Source organism: Condylura cristata, unplaced genomic scaffold (assembly GCF_000260355.1).
Source record: "Condylura cristata isolate star-nosed mole 26May11 unplaced genomic scaffold, ConCri1.0 scaffold00030, whole genome shotgun sequence".
Taxonomy (NCBI): Eukaryota; Metazoa; Chordata; class Mammalia; order Eulipotyphla; family Talpidae; genus Condylura; species Condylura cristata.
This window is the reverse complement of record NW_004567131.1, coordinates 6,667,033-6,675,783: the sequence shown is the minus strand read 5'-3', so window position 1 is coordinate 6,675,783 and position 8,751 is coordinate 6,667,033.

The following is an 8,751-nucleotide window of genomic DNA, read 5'->3' as shown; positions in this document are numbered from 1 at the left end:
GAGTTCGATTCCCGCCTGCCGCCTGCCCCGGAGGAGACCACATGGCGAGCCAGACCTCTCCTGACCCGCCCGCTGCTTCCCTCAGCAGTGTACTTCTCAGTCAACCTGTTCTGCTCCCCACTCTGTCTCTGGTGAAACCTCTCACCGCCCCTGAGCCTCTGGCCTGTACCCCAGTTCTGTATGAATAAATAAATAAATTTAAAAAAAATAATAATAATTACAAAAACTTCAAATGCCAAAAAGGGATAAAATGCAACTGATACTATCATACTGAGTTCTTCGGACTCAATACAGTCAATTCTACCACTTTCTACCACAGAGAAGAATAGGAAGAAAGAGGTCTGATATTTAAAAAAAAAAAAAAGGTAGTATTAGCAGTAGTAGCTGCAGTAGTAGTAATAATAAAACTGTCGTAATTAAGATAGCATGGAATTCAAATTTTTTTACATACACAGATCAGTGGAATAGAACTGAGAACCAAGAAATAGACCTACACTATTATGGACAGCTAATTTATGACAAAGAAACCAAGAGTATGCAATGAGGAATGTCTCCACAACACATGGTGTTGGAAAACCTGGACAGTCACATGAAAAAAGAATGGCACTAGACTACTAGTCTACTAGTCTCACATCAAACACAAAAATTAACTCAAAATATATTAACACTAGAATGTAAGACCTGAACAGACAAAATATATTGAAAAAGACATAGGCAGAGCACTGTAATCCACTGGATTCAGAAACATAGTTGGGGGCTTAATTATAACTATTAGAGAAACAAAAGCAAAAATTAACAGTTGAGAGACTACATACATCAAACTAAAAAGCTTTTGTACAGCAAAGACACTATCAATTAAAAAGATATTTACAGAATGGTAGTATCTGATACTTTACATATTTACAAATCACACATCTGACAAGGAGCTAATATCCAAAATCTATAAAGAACACACACAATTCCACAAAAAGAAAAAGATCCGATGAAAAAATGGGACAAAGATCTAAACAGACACTTCTCCAAACAAGGCGTATAAATAGCTAACAAACATATGGAAAATGCTTATCATCAGAGAAATGGAACCCAAAACTGAAATGATACCTCATACCACACTGAAATAATACCTCATACCACACCCTTGAAAAAGGTCCATATCGAAAAGATCAGAAACAATGTGTTGATCGAGTGTGTAAAGAAAAAGGAACTCATATAGCCTGTGTGGAAGCATGAACTGATTCAGCCCTATGGAATACAGTATAGTGGTTTCTCAAAATAATAAAAATAGATTTACCACGTGACCCAGCAATCCCATTCCTAGTTATCTTTCCAAAGAATGCAAAAACACTATATATCAAAAAAATGAATGGATATATGCACACCTATGCCACTGCAGCACTGTTTACAATAGTCAAGTTAGGGAAGAACCTAAGCTTCCAATGGCAGATGAGTGGATAAGATGTAGCACATTTACACAATGGAATAATACTCATTATTAAAAAGAGAGAGAAAGAGAGATGAAATTTTGCCATTTGCAATAAGGATGGAATTGGAAGGCTAGGGGAAATAAATCAGAAGAACAAAATATATCAGATGATTTCACTTATGGAATACAGAGAAACAAAACAAAGGAACTGACAAAAACAAATAGAAGTTTGACTGCAGAACAAAGGCTACCAGAAAGACAGTGTGGGGGCAGGGAGCAAAGCTATAGTGAAGGTGGACCTTTATAGGTGCTTTATGTTTGTTTTTTTTGTATGTTTGTTAGGGCAACATACACCTGAAAAGGTGTAAATGTAAGCTCCTAAGTCATATATACAGGGTTGTAAACCAACCTTACCTCAATTTAAAGAAAATTGCAACTAAAAAAATTAGTTGCAGTCTATTCTTACACTAATCAGTTTTTATTATGCACTACCTTTACATTAAATACTACTTTCCGAATCTATTCAATTGATCATGATTTCTCTTTAATTATGTCACTATGACAAATTATAATGCTTGGTTTTAAATGTTAAACCCGATTCATACTTCTAAATATATTTAGCCTGGTATTGTACCTCATACTTCTTATAAATAATGGTAATCAATTTACTAATATTTTGTGCAGGATTGCACCTATGTCTATGAAGCAGATTAGATTACAATTTTTCTTTGTAGCATTTTTGCCGGTTTTCTGGTTTCAAAAGATGAGCTGGAAGTGTCCCTCTTTTTCACTTCTCTGCAACAGTTTTTATACCATTGGTGTTAATCCTTAAATATTTAGAAGAATTCACCATTGAGGACAGCTAGCCTGGTGTTTCCTCTGTGGAAAGGTGTTTATTTATGAAAACAATTTCTGTTTCTTTATGTCTTTCTTTTCTTTATAATGCTATTTGTTGAAGAATTCACTCTTTCATTTGTAATTTCTCATAGTCTGGGTTTTCTTGATTTCTCATCATGTAGTTGTGTGTCCTCTTTAATTCTTACAAATTAGAATCTAGGATTAGGTTCTAATTCAAAATCAAGATTCACTTCCTTTGACAATACTATATATCTTGTTTTCTTTCATCAGGAGACATGCAATATCTAGGTATGTCTCTTGCTATGATGCTTAATACCTGTATTAACTCAGTGGGGGGAGCACAAAGTGGTTATAATGTATCTTTTTCTTTTGCAATTGTTAGTTGGAATTTTTTTTATATACTTTCCCTCATTTGCCATCCAGTTATGCTGTGGTCAAGTGCATAAAAAAATGTCTCCCTGACCCCCCCCTTTTTTTTTTACCATTTTTTCAAGAAGATATTAATTGGTTTCCTGTCATCAGACTAAAGTGGTTATCTTTTTAATATCATGAATCCATCACCATGAATTCATTAAGTCATTCATCAGGAATATCACCGCCCATTAAAACATGTAATGGACCTCCATTCACTGCATGTATCCTCATTATTGAAGTACACGTTACCCTATTTCACCTGTGGGATCCTCCAAGTGCCCCAGAATTGTGTCGGCAAGATCCTAGTAATAATATTTGATAGCTTCTTTGCTACCTTCCGTAACAAGATCTTCCAGGATCATCTTGTCTTGTCCCAGACCTGGAATCAGCTATTTCTTTAAAAAGTCTTGTTTTCTTTTAATGAGGTATATGTGCAGGTCAAATTTTAGGAGCTAGGTATTTCTATACTTCATTTATCAATAATTGTTCAAAAGTATGTTGCTCAGTATCCACATTAGTTTTTCCTGTTTTCTTTTTATGATAAATTTATAGTTCATTTATGTTAGAGAAGATGCCTGGTATAATTTCAATCTTCATGAATTTACTGATATTTTGTAACCCAGCATCTGTCTGTGGTCTTTCCTACTGTGTTCCATGTGCACTTGGGAAGAAGCTGCTTTGGGGGTGCAGTGTTCTATAAATGCCCTTTAAGCCCTTGTAGTAATTCCCCATTAAAGTTATACTTCATTGTTTATTTACTGTCTGACTGATTTACCCATTGGTGAAAGGCGGATACGAAGTTCCCAATTATTGTGTTGCTACCAAAGTCGAATTTCAGACTTGGTAATAGTTGCCTTAAGAATTTTGATGAGTTGGCCCTCCCTGGTGGCGCATCAGGTTAAAGCACAGCATTAAGAAGCTGAAGCCACTTCTGCATGAGTTTGATTCCCGCCTGCCCCGGAGGAGATCCACATGGCGTGGCAGACCTCTCCTGGCCCGCCTGCTGCTCCCCTCAGCAGTGTACTTCATCCGTCTGCCTGTTCTGCTCCCCACTCTGTCCCTGGTGAAGCCTCTAGCCGCCCCTGAGCCTCTGGCCTGTACCTCAGTTCTGTATGTACAAATAAATAAATCTTAAAAAAAAATTTTTTTGATGAGTTGTGTATTCTTGAGATATTGATTCCTTAATCATTCTATAGTGTAAATCTCTCATTACCTTTTTAAAATCTATTTTATCTAATTAAATCTTCATTCGATATATTCATAGCCATTAAGGACTTTATATTTTCCCTGCTGGCCCTTTTAATTTCTGCAAGTAATTAAATATCTAACAGTTAACCACCAGTCCTTATGCTAAATGTCTTTGAGACATTTGGCTGTCTGAAACTCATTCTATAGATGTTTTAATAATTCTGAAAAGCTGGTAACAATTTCTGATCTTATACTAGAAAGTCAATTTTGTAGGACAGAAAATCCTTGGTTGACTTTAAGAAACTTAATATATTGCTAGATTTTCGTTTTGTATAAAGTGTTGCTGTTGAAAATTCTAATAGAGACTTCCCTTACAAATCATACGCCCTTTGTAATCAGGTGCTTTTTTCCTTACAATGCTGTTATTTCTTTAGATTTTCTTAGCATTAGTTAGTTTTTCTAGGGGTGTTCTTTCAATACATACTTTCAATTTATTTTCTAATTTCAGGAGTGTATCTTGAAATGTTTTTAATCATGTGCTTGTTTTTTCTTCCTTACTAATTCCTGATTGTATCTTTTTCCTGTTTCGAATGTCATTTTTGTAAAAACTTCTTTCAAGGCATTATTTGTCCTACCTACTCATGTTTCTACGAATAATTTTGCAATATAGTTAAATTTTCCTGAATTTTGCATCTTCTTAGTTCTTGTAATTCTTGTCATTCATGTCATTGCCACTTCTGAAAAACTTGAGTTCATTTTGCAATAGATTAGTTTTCTTTTGTGGGCCTGGATTCTGGCATCTATCCATTTTCCACAGAGATGTTAGTCTGCTCCTTAGTCGTTTTTCTTACAAATTTATAAGGGATATGGTGTCAGTACTATTCACTAATACTTGTCAAACTAACTTTCCATACCTTTTGGAATAGACAGGATTCAAGAAAGCTTTGTTTACAGATGCATTCTTTAAGTCTTCGTGTTTTGTTTTTTTGTTTTTGTTTTTTTTTTTTTTTTGATTCTTTCCCAGCTACACTTTCACCTAGAGAACTATTATCCCTATTTGTCCAACTTCGATTCCACTCTCACCAACTTCTCTTTAAGGTGAGGTCTTGTTCTGGAAGAGACCTCTAGGAAGTTGGTTTTGGGAATTCCTAGTAGGTAATATGTTTCAGCCCCGTTGGTCTTGATGATTATATTGAGGTTTTCCTTTTCTCCAATCTATCAGGTGTTACCCTGTTGCTTCTTCCTTGTTCCCCCATTAGAGATACCTGTGGTCATTGCAGACTTGAAGCTAACAGCACTTTGTCACCTAGTTTTGTGGTGATGCCTTTATGCTGGGATTTTAATGTGGGAACTGGAAAGTGATGCTGTTGCCACCACCATCTTCCCCAAGTCCTATCACATAATTAACCTATATAGGAAGTATGATGTGGATTATCTGTGTGATCACTACTATTAAAATCCATGCTTTTCCTGAAATGTTAGTTGAGGATGTTCCACTGCACATTCCATGACAGGATGATCACCTGTTACTTAAAACCTAGTTTCACTGATTGAAAGTATTCCATAAAAGCCTTCAACATTTCTTGTGTTATTTGACAAAATGCTTTGTTTCAACTCAACAAGTACTCAAGAATTAAGTCATTTTCAACATAGTCTACCGAGATGTGTAGCGGTAACTATGAGCTCAGTCTCATTAGACCCGCATTCCAGAACACCTGTGACTGACTTGAAAGGCACATTAATAAAACTACTGAGCTTGATCATTTTGAGTTCACCTGTTCAGTATCAATATGTCAGAAATATATACCAGCTGCCATGTTACCAACTTCAAGTCTATAAACATGAGAGCAGGGATCTATGTGCTTTGTGCATGCACCATTGTAAGCCATACCTGAATATCTAAAACAAAGTCACTAAATTTTTTTTAATAAATCAGATCTTATATTGCTCATATGAAACTGTTTTCCCCACCTCTTATTCAGTGGAAGATGTTTCACCACCACCCAGCACTTAAAATAACAGTATCATATAGCCTGATGCTGGCTTTATGTAGCCATTAATGTCAAGTGTGCTATAAGCATATGCAAGAATAAGATGGATAAGAAGGCTTGGACATGTTACTGGCAATGCTCAGACTATTCTATTTTTGTCTTAAATAATAACCTACTGCCTAAGTCAAAAGACAGGAACATGATCAGCAAGGGCAGTCAAAAGATGTAAACAGTTGTCAGAAATTCTCCTCAGACTCAATTCTCAAACTTAAGGAGCTGAATTCAAGGAACCTCTCTAGTCAGAACTATGCCGTCCAAAAATATGGAGATTCCCTTTTGGAAGGCTGTCTCCTCAACACAGCCAGGCGCTGGCTTCCTCAAAGGCATTGATTCTTTTTCAAGTTCACTTTCTCCAGAAATCTGGACACTTTGGATAAAAGAATCTCATGGAAGCTTCCCGAAGAGCCATTCATTTTATGTCTAAGGCAAATGGCAATACTGAGATAGGGGAGGAGGTGAAGACAAAGAGAACAGAGAAACAAAGGAGCATTTCATATTTCAATGTTCATCATAATGAGAAGATGGGATAATTTTGTGTGATAATTTATTAGATGGCAAAGCTTTTTCATCCTATGATTAAATATTGAAGTTTTTTTGAGTGGCTTGGATTAGAATAACTAAGAAAGCCATATCTAGGAATTTTAAGATCCATATTAATAGGAAGCCTTTACAAACAAGTTAAAGTATACCAGTAGTATTTTCAACTACAGAATATCAATTATGCATATAGATCCAGCTCTGAAAGAATTTGGCCCAATACCCTTAAACAATTACTTAAAACCTATAATTAACATCTCTCCTGTGACATTTCATGAAACTGTGTGCTAAAGACTTACTGACTTGCTTTGAGACTACAAATAATTTCCCTGTACCCACGGCTAGAGTTCAGTTTTGATATCCAGAAAAATTTTGTAGTTTCCTCAAGATCCACACTATTTCGTATTTGAAATTTCTAAAAATTAGAAGTAAATGTAAAGTGGATCCCAAGAGCTCTAATAAGAACCATTTCTTTCATTGTTTTTAGAAAAAGTCTGTACAAAGACATTTCAGAAAATCTACCCTAACAAAGTGAAACTTTCTAAAACCTAAGTGTAAGAACAGTGTGACATAAATCTCAGAAATGTTAGTACAGCATTCTTAAATTTCCCAGTGAACAATGTCAATTGATGTTTTTGTAAAGCCACAGTTTCAAACTGACTTTCATCCAAAGCATTTAAATAGTTGTACTGGAGGTCAAAAATCTCATGTATCACCTCCTATCAATCATCAGTATGAGAGCATACAGCGGGACAAATATTCAAAAACCTGTTATATAAAGGGGTTTCCTTTCCTTAGTTTAGGAAGCAAGATGGATAGACCAGACTTGCAAAGGCGAAAGTAGTGCCTAGTCTTAGCTGGTCTTCGTGACAGGAAGCCTGTAGCCTCCAGTGACAGGCTCAGGGTAATTTATCAGTGCTGTGCAATCTCTTGATATCTCCTGCCCTCGCGGTACCTGGTCCCTAAATCTATATTGTGCTGACTACTCAGGAGCAGAAAGCAGCAGGCATTGAGGCAGGGAACCCTCTTTCCTCCCCTCTTGGAACTTGGCTGTCCCCATGCCCTGAAGGCACTGCTTAGACATTCAGCAGCCCTCCCTACACCCACAGGCTTGCATTGTGGCACCTTCTGCCACAAGATTGGCTACATATGGGGAGAGTAGCAGCATGATGCAGCCATGTCCAGTGGAGAGCTTCATGGTGCAGCACAAATGAACAAAAGTCCTAAGAGCCATTGCCTGGCCCACATGGTTGACCCCTAGTGTGTGATGCTCAAAAGCTGCAGGGTGGTCACAGATGTGTATCAGTACAAGGATGGACCCACCTTCCACCGCATCAATGGACTAGATCAGATACAGCTGCCCCATCCCCCTCAAGGCTGTCACCCACCCTGCCCACGGCCCTTGTCCCTATAGGGGACAAGGTACAATGAGTTTGTGAACTGGAAAAAAATCACCACATGTAGCTGGTACTGGACAGCCCAGTTCTAGAACATGAGGATATTCATATTGAACAGAGATTAATGGCCCATCCAGGCATATCAGTGGGTAAATGTTCTCATTATTTGTCAGGAAAGGAAGGAAGATGCTGATTAGTGAATCTATACTATGTATTCAACTAGAACTGGCAGGAATAGACCAGCATAAATACCCTCTACCTCTATCTTCACAGATATACATAAGTTCACAAAAATCAAAATTAGTTTAAAAACAGATGCCCACAATCAGTAGATCGATTACCCATTTCTTCACCAAGTGATATTTAAACATGCCAGAATATGCTTTAATTAAATTGATCATGGTTTTAAAATAGAAATAATATTAACTATTTCTTCCATGCAGTCATGGCCTTATTCTGGGCCACTAACCAGCCACATTTTAGGCATTAACAATGCTCGCTTTCCATAAGCTAAGACAGAATGTGAGGGCCCCTCTGTGATCCTAGCCTGCTTTGTCAATTGATGAGGTTCAGTTTTACTTGACTGTTTAAGGTCCTCACTTCTCTTACCTAAATATAAACAACCTCTTAAAATGCCCAGGAGGAAGGCGGCCTTGACTGTTGTACTGAATATTACCAGTGACCTCACAGTGGTTCTGATTTCTGCTCTGCAAAAGCCATGTTGATGAGAAGTTCTACAGCATCATCTGTCTTTCTGAGGTCACTATAAATTTCATCAGCACTACAAGGTTCAATACAATTTGCAGTGTGAGTCACACTATCAGAACCAAAGGAAAAATTTTGCTACCAGTGTTAATAAATATAATTCTTTAGCAAAGACAAT